Source organism: Pseudophryne corroboree, chromosome 4 (genome assembly GCF_028390025.1).
Source record: "Pseudophryne corroboree isolate aPseCor3 chromosome 4, aPseCor3.hap2, whole genome shotgun sequence".
NCBI lineage: Eukaryota > Metazoa > Chordata > Amphibia > Anura > Myobatrachidae > Pseudophryne > Pseudophryne corroboree.
The window spans coordinates 10914722-10927055 of record NC_086447.1 but is presented as its reverse complement, the minus strand read 5'-3'; positions in this window follow the sequence as shown (position 1 = coordinate 10927055).

Below are 12334 nucleotides of genomic sequence, written 5' to 3'. Positions count from 1 at the left end.
CAGACACGCAGCACCTGACACACACACACACACGCAGCACCTGACACACACACAGCACCTGACACACACACACACGCAGCACCTCACACACAGACATGCAGCGCCTGACACACACGCAGACATGCAGCGCCTGACACACACATGCAGCACCTGACAGAAACACGCACACACAGACACGCAGCACCTGACACGCACACGCAGCACCTGACGCAGACACGCAGCACCTGACACACAGACATGCAGCGCCTGACACACGCAGACATGCAGCACCTGACACACACATGCAGCACCTGACAGACATGCAGCACCTGACACACCCACACACATACAGACATGCAGCACCTGACACACACACACACAGGCAGCACCTGACACACATATATACATGTGGCATTTAACGCACACACGCACAGCACCTGACACACAATCATATACACACGCAGCACCTGCTACTCACACATATACACACATGCAGCACCTGCCACTCCCACATACATGAACAGCACCTAACACACACATATATACATGCAGCACCTGACACACACATACACGCGCAGCACCTGACAGTCGCACACATACAGATGCGACACCTGACACAAACATATACATGCTCAACACCTGACACCCACGTGGCAGCTGACGCATACAAATGCAGCACCTGAGATACACACATATACAAGTGCAGCACCTGAGACACACACACACACATGTATGTACACGCGCGGCTCCAGGCACACACATACGTACGTACACACGTGGCACTTGACACACACACACACACACACACACGTACACGCGTGGCACCTGACACACACACACACGTATGCACACGCGTGGCTCCTGACACACACACACATGTACGTACATGCGCGGCTCCTGACACACACAAATACACATATATGTACGTACACGCGCGGCTCCTGACACCCACACACATGTACATGCGCGGCTCCTGGCACACACACACACACACGTACACGTGCGGCACCTGACACATACACGCGTGTAGGTACACACATGCACAGCACCTGACATACACACATGTAGGTACGGGCAACCTGACACACACACACGTACACGCACGACACCTGACACACGTACGTACACGCACGGCACCTGACACACACGTACGTGCACGCACGGCACCTGACACACACGTACATACTAGTGATGAGTGGGTTCGGTTTGTCGGAATCCGAACCCCCCGAACTTCACCCATTTTACACGGGTCCGAGGCAGGTTCGAACCTTCCCGCCTCGCTCGGCTAACCCAAGCGCGCCCGAACGTCATCATCCCGCTGTCGGATTCTCGCGAGATTCGGATGTCTGCATTCGTGGAAAGGGGTCCCATGTGTAAACATGGGACCCCTTTCAGTCCGTCTGGTCCGGGTGTTCGGTTTGTTGTTTTGCCAAGTACGTGGATTTAATCTTGAACCTGGATCAGGTGAGTATAATTATCTTTTATTTTCAGGTACCCGTGGATTCTACTTGGAGAAGAGGACCGACTGCTTCGTGTCAACATAGGTAAGTATGTGTGTGTCGGCAGGTGTGAAATAAAGTTATACTTTCACGGTGTCTGTGTCCTGTTTTTATTTGGGTATTTTTTTCCCAGTAGAACTACAGGTACCAGCGGGCCCGTTTTTCTCCAGCATGCTGGTACTTGTGGTTTTTAAAGTACCAGCTAGCGGGGGAGGCTTGCTGGGACTTGTAGTACTACTGGAAAAAACAATATTCTTTCAATTTTCTCAAGGCTATCAGCCTCCCATCCGCAGCCCTTGGATGGGGGGGACAGCCTCGGGCTTCACCCCTGGCCATTGGGTGGCTGGGGGGGACCCCTTGATTGAAGGGGTCCCCACTCCCCCAGGGTACCCCAGCCAGGGGTGACTAGTTGGATATTTAATGCCACGGCCGCAGGGCACTGTATAAAAGTGGCATTATCTGTCCAGCTAGTGGAGCCCGATGCTGGTGTAAAAAATACGGAGGACCCCTACTCTTTTTGTCCCCCGTATTTTTTGCACCAGGCGCAGAGCCCGGTGCTGGTTTTAAAAATACGGGGGATCCCCTGTCCGTTTTTTTCCCAGATTTTTAGAACCAGGACCGGCTCGAAGAGCCCGAGGCTGGTTATGCTTTGGAGGGGGTACCCCACGCAATTTTTTCCCCCGGGTTTTTCACATTCCATTTAAAAAATAATAATAATCTTTTAAAAAATATAGAAATAATACTTGTGCCTCCAAAAAAGACAAACCAAGTACCTAATCCCTTCTAATATAGATATGCTATTACCAAAAAAGAAAACTGCAAAAAAAACATGTTTTTAATTTTTTTTATTAGATTCCGCCAGCAAAGTGTGGCGGATTGAAAATGACGAATTTACTGTTTAAAAGCAATGTTGTCGAATTTACAAACTTCAATTGAATATACTTTTGTCGAATTGCCGCATTTGTACCATTGCAGAAAAGTCGAATTTGTCAAATGTCGAATTTTTTAAAAAATCGAATTTTGAAAGCCTGTAAGAATAGGCCCCGCCCCCTTCTTCACATCAGCCGTCCCCTTCTACCCCTGTACCTTGCTCTCTCCCGTCTGTAGGACTAGGCCCCGCCCCCTTCTTACCCTCCTGTGACTGCTCTCTCCTGACAAGTGGACCAGGCCTGCCCCCTACACGCTGCTGGTGTCTTACTTGGTCTGGAGCTCCGTTGGGGAGAGAACTCACGTGAGCTCATTAAGAATGAGGAACTGGGATGTTTTCATTTTATTGTGAGTAGTGTAGTGTGGTGATGTAGTATGTTGTATGGGGGGTATAGTGTAATTATGAAGTGCAGCATATGGGAGGGCTATAGCATAGTGATGTAGTGTGGCATATGGGGGGTGGTAGCGCATAGGCGTGCGTACAGGGGGTGCCTGGTGCGCACAGGCACTCCCTAATGTCCAGCACCGCTGCACGCCACGCTTGCTGTAGCACAGTGATCGCTGAGTGTGTGATCGGTGGAGCCTAGCCTGCAGCTCATTTCCGTACCTCCCACCACCGATGCGCCCGCCCCCCCTCTGCCTGCTGCTAATACTATGCTGAGTGCATTCGTCGGCGGCCTCACTGGGGGGACTGGCGTCACCTTGCAATGTGACGTGGTGATGTCCGCCCATGCTCTCCTCCCGCCCACCTGTGCTTTCCTCCCGCTGCGGTCTCTCAGTCCTACTGTGCCACAGCCGCCACACCTCTAGGGACTGGGAGCCGCCGGCAGACACATTCTGCTGAGACTTACTTGTCAGTGCGGGTTCCGGACGGCAGGCGGCGGGTGGGAGGGCAGACGGGGAGCAGGTGTCACAAGGAGTGTGTAAGTAACTAATTCACAATACTTCCGCTCAACATGGCACTGCTGGTCCTTCATCTCCCATGTCTCTTCACCAGGTGGCGGGCGGCCCGGAAATTAAGTGATGTGTTATGCAGCAGTCAGTGTGAAGTGACTGTGAGTAACACTGGTGGTGCTGATGATGCTGCTGCAGAATCGGGAAGCAATTAATTCATAAATATAATCCCTCATTCCGAGTTGTTCGCTCGGTAAATTTCTTCGCATCGCAGTGATTTTCCGCTTAGTGCGCATGCGTAATGTTCGCACTGCGACTGCGCCAAGTAATTTTACAATGAAGATAGTATTTTTACTCACTGCTTTTTCATCGCTCCGGCGATCGTAGTGTGATTGACAGGAAATGGGTGTTACTGGGCGGAAACAGGCCGTTTTAAGGGCGTGTGGGAAAAAACGCTACCGTTTCTGGGAAAAACGCGGGAGTGGCTGGAGAAACGGAGGAGTGTCTGGGCGAACGCTGGGTGTGTTTGTGACGTCAAACCAGGAACGACAAGCACTGAACTGATCGCAGATGCCGAGTAAGTCTGAAGCTACTCTGAAACTGCTAAGACGTGTGCTAATCGCAATATTGCGAATACATCGTTCGCAATTTTAAGAAGCTAAGATTCACTCCCAGTAGGCAGCGGCTTAGCGTGTGCAATACTGCTAAAATCGCCTTGCGAGCGAACAACTCGGAATGAGGGCCATAATGTACTCTATCAATGTATTATACATACATAAACATGGACATATGTGTATTTGTGTATACATGTATATACATGAGTGTGTGTGTGTGTGTGTGTGTGTGTGTGTGTGTGTGTGTGTGTGTGTGTATATATATATATATGTATATGACTTGGGGTTTGTTTTATTAGATAAAGCATGTCCCAGTGAAGTGCCTTTTGGGGTTGTGGTTTTTCAGAAAGTTACAGGTTTTTTTTAATTAAGAGAAATATGCCCCATTATAGAGATAGGGCATTTCAATTTGTTGCGCCTGCGCAGTGGCCGCCAGCAGGGGGTGTACTAGAGTGCCTTCACTTGAGAGCCGCAATATGGCCGCCTTCTCCCCGGTTATTCTGTAAATAGGAAAATAACCTCACAGGTTCACATAGGGCAGAGTTGCCACTACTAGTGCAGGGCTGTACCGTACAGTACTAAGGAAAAGCCATATACTAAAGCGGCACGGTGACCTCACCCCTCTCAGAGACACCAGGGCGCAGCACACTGTACGGGGTACACTTGGTACACCTGTTAGCTCAGGGCAGCACTATAGGACCCTCCTGTAATGCTGTGCTGGCGGCGTGTAGTGATCAGGGCACTGGGAGACTGGCTGGCTGGTCTCCGTCTCTGCTGCCTATAGAACTTCCACCTCTGTTATATATCAGGGCTGCTCTCCTGTGTGTTCTCTTCCTCTCCTACCTCACACTGGAACTGGCCACCCAGAGAACGAGAGGGCAGCGGCTGACATCAGAGAGGGTGCAGCAATCTGTGTGGGCAGAGCCCCTCACAGCAAGGTGTCCTTATGCTGTGCCCCGTGTAATCACTGTGATCCATACAGACTCTCACCCTGGTATGCTATTTATTATTTATTTTTGTACACTGCAGCATGCTCGAGGGAAGGGAGCAGGCACCCCACCCCACCGCCACTCCTCCACCAGCATCACTGCCGAGCCGGTCAGTGTTCCGGTGGCAATGAGCAGTAGGCAGCCACCAGCAACAACAGCCAGGAAGCTGTTACTCCCGGCAGCAGTAGCGTCAAGCTGCAATTCAGCCAGCGGCACGATGATCCGGAAGACAGTGGCAGCACAGGGAAGCAGTACCCCCTCCAATCGCAGCACCAACCTGGAGACTGAGGCAGCAACCCACCCCCAGCAGCAGCACCACCCTGATGATAGGTAAGATGCATTTTGGTGTCACAAGAAGGTGGCCGGAGTAGTGGCTGGCTGTGGTCACACCCCAGGCAAAAGTGATAGTGATTTCAGTGTTCCCTTGCGCGGGGATTGGATGTGTAGATGTATGGAGGCTATGTTTGTATAGATGTGAGCGGCAGTGTGCGGATGTATGAGAGCGGCAGTGTGCGGATGTATGAGAGCGGCAATGTACGGCTGTATGAGTGCGATGGTGTGCGGCTGTAAGAGTGCGATGGTGTGCGGCTGTAAGAGTGTGATGGTTTGCGGCTGTAAGAGTGCGATGGTGTGCGGCTGTAAGAGTGCGATGGTGTGCGGCTGTAAGAGTGCGGCGGTGTGCGGCTGTAAGAGTGCGGCAGTGTGCGGATGTATGAGAGCGGGGTTGTACGGATGTATGAGAGCGTCAGTGTGCGGATGTATGAGAGCGGGGTTGTACGGATGTATGAGAGCGGCAGTGTGTGGATGTATGAGAGCGGCAGTGTATGGATGTATGAGAGCAGCAGTGTACAGTTGTGTGAGAGCGGCAGTGTGCGGATGGCAGCGTCATAGGGAGGGATGTCGGAATGCTGTTATAGGGTTCCTAATACAAAATGGAATCCATATAGTGGGCGGGGCTGGCACCATGGCACCACGTTGGGCTTGATGGGCAGGTAGTGCGGCAAGCACACCCAAATTGGTGTCTGACGTCGCCCGCAGTCCACACTGTTGTGAGGAGTCAGAGTTAATTTTGACTGTGTAGTGTACTCACAGAGGACCTACCGCCCGTCCCCTCCTCGCATCTGAGCAGTAGGTCAGGCTCTTATTTTCTTTTTAATCAGGAGAGGCCGAGTGAACTGTGAGCAGGGAGGCAGAGCTACATGGGACCCAGAGGGGCTGCTGTGCTGTCAGAGAGGGAGAGGAAGAGAGAGATGAAGCTACTGCAGATCCCCAGCTGATTGTGAGGTGCCGGGTTGAAGGGTGATGTGATCACCCTTCTCCCTCGCTGCCGCTGGGGACCGCATCTAGGCTTCCTCCATCGAGTGCATGCGGCGCAGCAGTGGGCAGCGTGTAATGAGTTTGTCTGACTCATTATACTGCTGCCTGTTGTGGACACCTCCGTCTGTACGGACTGGTGTACATGCCCAGCACAGAGGTGACAGTGTTGGTAGAAGTGCTGCCCAGCTCTGACCCAGCAGGCCTCCCTGATCTGGCTGCGGCCGCTGCTGCTGCGGCCTGAAACCCCTGCCGGTCCCCTCCATAGACTTCCACCTGGCCAGCGCTGAGGTACTAGGGTTAGCCCAGCTGCGGGAAGGGTATGTCTCTGGCTTTCTCTCCGGCAGGGGAAGGTGACCGCGGCGGAGGAAGCGCTGCCCACCTCAGACACTGCAGGCCTCCCCGATCCAGCTGCGGCCACAGCTTATGCTGCCAGAACCCCCTGCTGGTCTCCTTTGTTGACTGCCGCATGGCCAGTGCTGAAGTACTGGGGGTAGGCCAGCTACGGGAAGAGTGTCTCTGCCTCGGGCTCTCTCTCTGGCTGGGGAAGGAAGGGCTGATTCTCTGGCACAACAGGGAGGGCTGGGCTGCAGGAACACAGCACTGGAAGAAACAGGAGGCCGAACTCATGACCAAAAAGTGAGCAGTGCAGTGATCAGCCCCTTGGTCTTTCCCTCTCTCTGGGTGCAGAGCTGTATTCTACAGAGAGAGCTGGGATGGGAAGAAGGGGAACGGCACCTGACACACACATACACGCGCAACACCTGACACACACACACACATACACGTGCGGCACCTGACACACACACATACACGTGCGGCACCTGACACACACACATACACGTGCGGCACCTGACACACACACATACACGTGCGACACCTGACACACACACGTAGCATCAGACACAATAAAATAAACATGCAGCACCTGACACACACATACACGTGCAACACCTGACACACACACATATACACATGCGGCACCTGACACACACACGTAGCATCAGACACAATAAAATAAACATGCAGCACCTGACACACACATACACGCGCAACACCTGACACACACACATATACACGTGCGGCACCTGACACACACACGTAGCATCAGACACAATAAAATAAACATGCAGCACCTGACACACACATACACGCGCAACACCTGACACACACACATATACACGTGCGGCACCTGACACACACACGTAGCATCAGACACAATAAAATAAACATGCAGCACCTGACACATGCATATACACGCAGCACCTGACACATACATATACACGCACACCATCAGACACACACATACACATGCAGCACCTTACTCACACACACAGACACGTGTAGCACCTGATGCACACACATGTACACGCGCAGCACCTGACGCACACTCATGTACACACGCAGCACCTGACGCACACTCATGTACACGCGCAGCACCTAATGCACACTCATGTACACACGCAGCACCCGACGCACACTCATGTACACGTGCAGCACCTAATGCACACTCATGTACACGCACAGCACCTGATGCACACATGTACACACGCAGCACCTGACACAGACATACGTATTCATGCACAGCACCAGACATACACTTGTACACACGCGGAGCACCTGATACTCACACACATATACACCCGTGAAAACTAACACACATACACGTGCGGCAGCTGACGCATACACACGCACCATCAGACACACTCGTATATACACGCAGCACCTGACACACACACACACACATACACAGGCAGCACCTGACACACACACATATACACGCGCAGCACCTGACACCACGCACTCACACGTACAAGCAATGCATTTCACGCCTACCTCCAGCCTCAGTCACAGGCTGCTGCCGCCTACCCCCCTCCCTGCATCAGCTGCAAAGGCAGCAAAATATTTTGACCAAAGTCTAAAGGCCCATACACATTAAACGATGTCGCTCTGTGAGCGACATCGTCTAATGTTTCCCCCTCCCGGGCCGGCCGGCGGCCGACTGTACACACTGAGCGATATGACCGCTCATATCGCTCAGTGACGTCATGCCCCCGCCAGCCCTGCATGAAGGTCGTGGACGACAGTCCACATCCTTCATGCATGACCTACCGACGGAGACGATTGTTGCCGACCCGCGGGGCCGCGCATCGTTCGTCGCTGGCGGCATACACACTTAACGATAAAACGAGCGACGCCGCTCAAGGAGGGGGAAAATGAGCGACGTTGCTCATTAAATCGTTAAGTGTGTACGGACCTTAAACAATTTGGTTTGGTTAATAAAATAATTTTGCACAGAACAGTGATGTTATACGAACATTTTCATTAAACATTTAAAAAATCAAATGTTTATTCTTACAGTGAAATTTTACATTTCTGAATAAAAAAAATAAATTTAAAAAAAGCGATGAAATTCCATAGACAAAAAACCTTACGGTTTCACTTTTCCTATTAAGGCTTCTTAGACATGATCGAAATTTCAGAAACCTGTTGTAACTCTTCCACTTAAACTCCAAAAAGCAATGAAAATCCGATCATTAAGGCTGACGCCTTAATGGACGTGTCCCTTGCGCAATACAGATATGGTATGCCATCACAGCCTGTGGGTAAGTGCAGATTCAGCACTCTCACAGAGTGAGATTGCTGTCACTCACACAATGGTGGAGCTGCTAATTCACAGATTTGTGTGCTCATTGGAATACACACATGCAGTCTATGCAACTGAAGGTCTGAGCGAAGACAAAGCTGCTCAGATGAGGTAAGAGTGTTGTTGATTGGAGGGAGGAGAGCGGTGTGGATGGGGGAACAGAAGTGTGTGGATAGAGTTGAACACTAAGCAGCACTAATGGGGGGGACAGAGAAACACAGGGGGTAATTCAGACCGCAGCAGCAGCAATCGCAGTCTGAATTAGTTTGTGAGGTGCGCACGTGCAATGGCCGCACTGCGCGTGCGTACCCCAGGAGCCCAGTGAGATGCTATCACCCTGCCTGATTGATAGGCAGAGGTGGTTGCGGGGAAGGAGGGGGGCGTGCAAACAGCGTTAGCATGCCATTGGCAGGGCATGGTCTGCACAACGGAGGCGTTTCCGGACCACTGGGGGTTGGGCTGTAGCGGTTATCCCTCTGCCAAGAGCGCATGATCCACGAAATTTACCTTCAGTATGTCAGCTACATGAATGGGGTAAGAGTGGTGTGGATAGGGGGTAGATTAAGCAGCAAGTATGGGAACGGAGACAGAGCGGTGCAGATGGGTTGAAAACACTGGCATGGATGGGTAGAAAACTGGTGCAGATGGGAGAGAAGATAGTGTGCCATGTACTGAAGGAGGCAGAGTGATGTTGAAGAAGGAAACACTGAGCAGCACAGAGAGAAGGAAACGGTGGTACAGACAAGGCACAGGTGGGGAAAGACAGATGGTGCAGATAAGTAAGTGCAGACTAGCACAGATGGGAGAACACAGCAGTAGGGATTGGGGAAGACAGGGCAGCATGGGGGTGTATAGGGGAAGTAAGTGTAGATGCATAGACCGTAGATAGGGTATTATAGTTTTAGCAATTAACCAAGATGTTTGAGGGAGCTAAATGTGTATACTATGTGAGATGGATGTATGGAGTCAGAAGGATGTTGTAACAAGGTGGGATTGTTGTGGTGACCGAATGGGATGGTTGTGGGCACTGTGTGGGATGGGAGCACCACAAAACTGCTCAGACCTTCAGTTGCATAGACTGCATGTGTGTATTCCAATGAGCACACAAATCTGTGAATTAGCAGCTCCACCATTGTGTGAGTGACAGCAATCTCACTCTGTGAGAGTGCTGAATCTGCACTTACCCACAGGCTGTGATGGCATACCATATCTGTATTGCGCAAGGAACACGTCCATTAAGGCGTCAGCCTTAATGATCGGAATTTCATTGCTTTTTGGAGTTTGAGTGGAAGAGTTACAACAGGTTTCTGAAATTTCGATCATGTCTAAGAAGCCTTAATGGGACATGTGAAACCGTAAGGTTTTTTGTCTATGGAATATATATATATATATATATATATATATATAAAACACGGTAAAGAAGCATTTAAAACATTACATAAAATATTATTGACATAAGTTAAACATTGTGGCGCAAAATACCAACACAAAATACAGCTTATAAAAATATTATAAATTAGTTATATGTTATAGTTTCAGCCACTGTGAATCCTGAAATAGATTTACGGATCTTTTGCTAGGCAGTAAGTAACCGTGCGGTGTTGTTAAACCTGGGGGACTTAAAACATTTATTCGACCTTTGTTAAGGGTTTGTAACGACATGGGTGATGTCACAGCGCCATCAGAGTCATCCTGCTTCTCAGCTTTTAAGCGTTCTAACCACATTCTATTTGCCGCATTGGCTATGACGGTTGAGGGAATATTTAATTCAGACATTGCCCGCATAAATTAAGGTTACCCATTTGGTATATTACGGATCGACACACCGTTACTTTGCGTGATGCTTCTTATTAAATCTAACATGTTGGAACCAGGCACAGCGATGCCTTTGTACAGAAACTCCCCTTTACTGTTCCAGTCTGTGATGTGTTTAGAGCGTGTCATTTTACTCAATAGCATTTCACAGTTTTTCTTATACCGGTCATTAACACCGCTCAAAAGCTCATGATAAACAGCACCGGGTGCAATAGGTTGTGTCGTGTTATTTGATTCATCAACAGCTTTTGCAACGGGTGATAAAAGAGCTAAAGTTGACATTTCACTATCAGCCTGTTTACTCAACACCAGGTATCTCTGCAACAACATTGTATATCGCTTTGCTTTTTCATATTCTGATAAATCATTATTCTGTAGTATTTTCACGATCTCTACATCTAGACCGTGCGTGGCTGTTTTACGTATGTCGTTGCTGTTCGGTTTATTATGTAAACGGTCTATCTGATTCTGAGACACCAGATATTATTTTCTCAGTGTACTCCATCAGCGATTAGACAATAGTCCTGTAATTAGCGGTATAGCAAAAACAAGCAGCATCATGATGATGCAATCTGTGTTGAGTCACCCGGTAATGACGAAGGTCGGCATCATGTATACTTAGAAGCAATTAACAGTTATGAACGACAACGACCGTATTTCAGAGCCGTTGAGAACCACAATCACTATCGCTTTGTTAATTTGGACAGGGTTACATCATTTGTAGAGGGGGTTCGAGCCATTCATACTGCTATACAGGCCATGCTCGATGGCGTCCTTGCGGGCGTGGATCCTGCCGACCGCGTTCAGCTTAGATTGGAGGGGGGTGGGTTACGCAACGCCATCTATTCGCATTGTAAGCCGCAAGAAACATTAGACGCTGCCAGTTTTTTTAACCAGATTACAAACACGCTTCAAAGTAACGCTGAATTCTTATTATCCACAGGCTTAAGATTTGTGATCAGTATTTTTAGAAACAGCTCAGGATCTGGTTTGACAGGTAGAAGTTTACACCGCTTGCCACAAAGTTTAATAATAAATAAAAGAAAGATATCTCTATGACTTCAGACGCATCGGTAATAACCTGTGTTTGGCTGCTAGCGTTTGTAAACTTCTAGATAAAGGTAACAATGCCAATGATCATGTAATACAGGAGAGAGCGATCCAACTACATAAAGCTTTGAATCTGCCGCTTGATAAAGCGGTCAGCTTTAGCGATGTTGCAATTTTTGAAAATGATTTAAATGTTTCAATCAATCTCCTCTATTACAATCACATGTCATTATCTTTTAATACGGTTTAATATCGAACACTATAAATTTAATATAAAATTTTATATTAAATTTTATATTAAAGCGATATAAAACACTATCATTTAATATTAAAGGGGGTGGAGCCTAGGAGAAAGGGAGTGTGCCACCTGTCAGTTTGACAGAAAGGTTGTCTTTATCTACTTGCATACACTGATAGTGAGTATACACAGACACTAAAAACACAGTATCTCCAGCCCTCTCCTCATACAGAACATACAGGGAAACACGTATAGAATACCAGCACTGTGTGGTAATAGTATAAATCTCTGGTGCACTTCCATTCAGCAACACACATGTTATTGCAGAGGCGTACCACACAGAGACCTGTAACTGCATACACTGACAG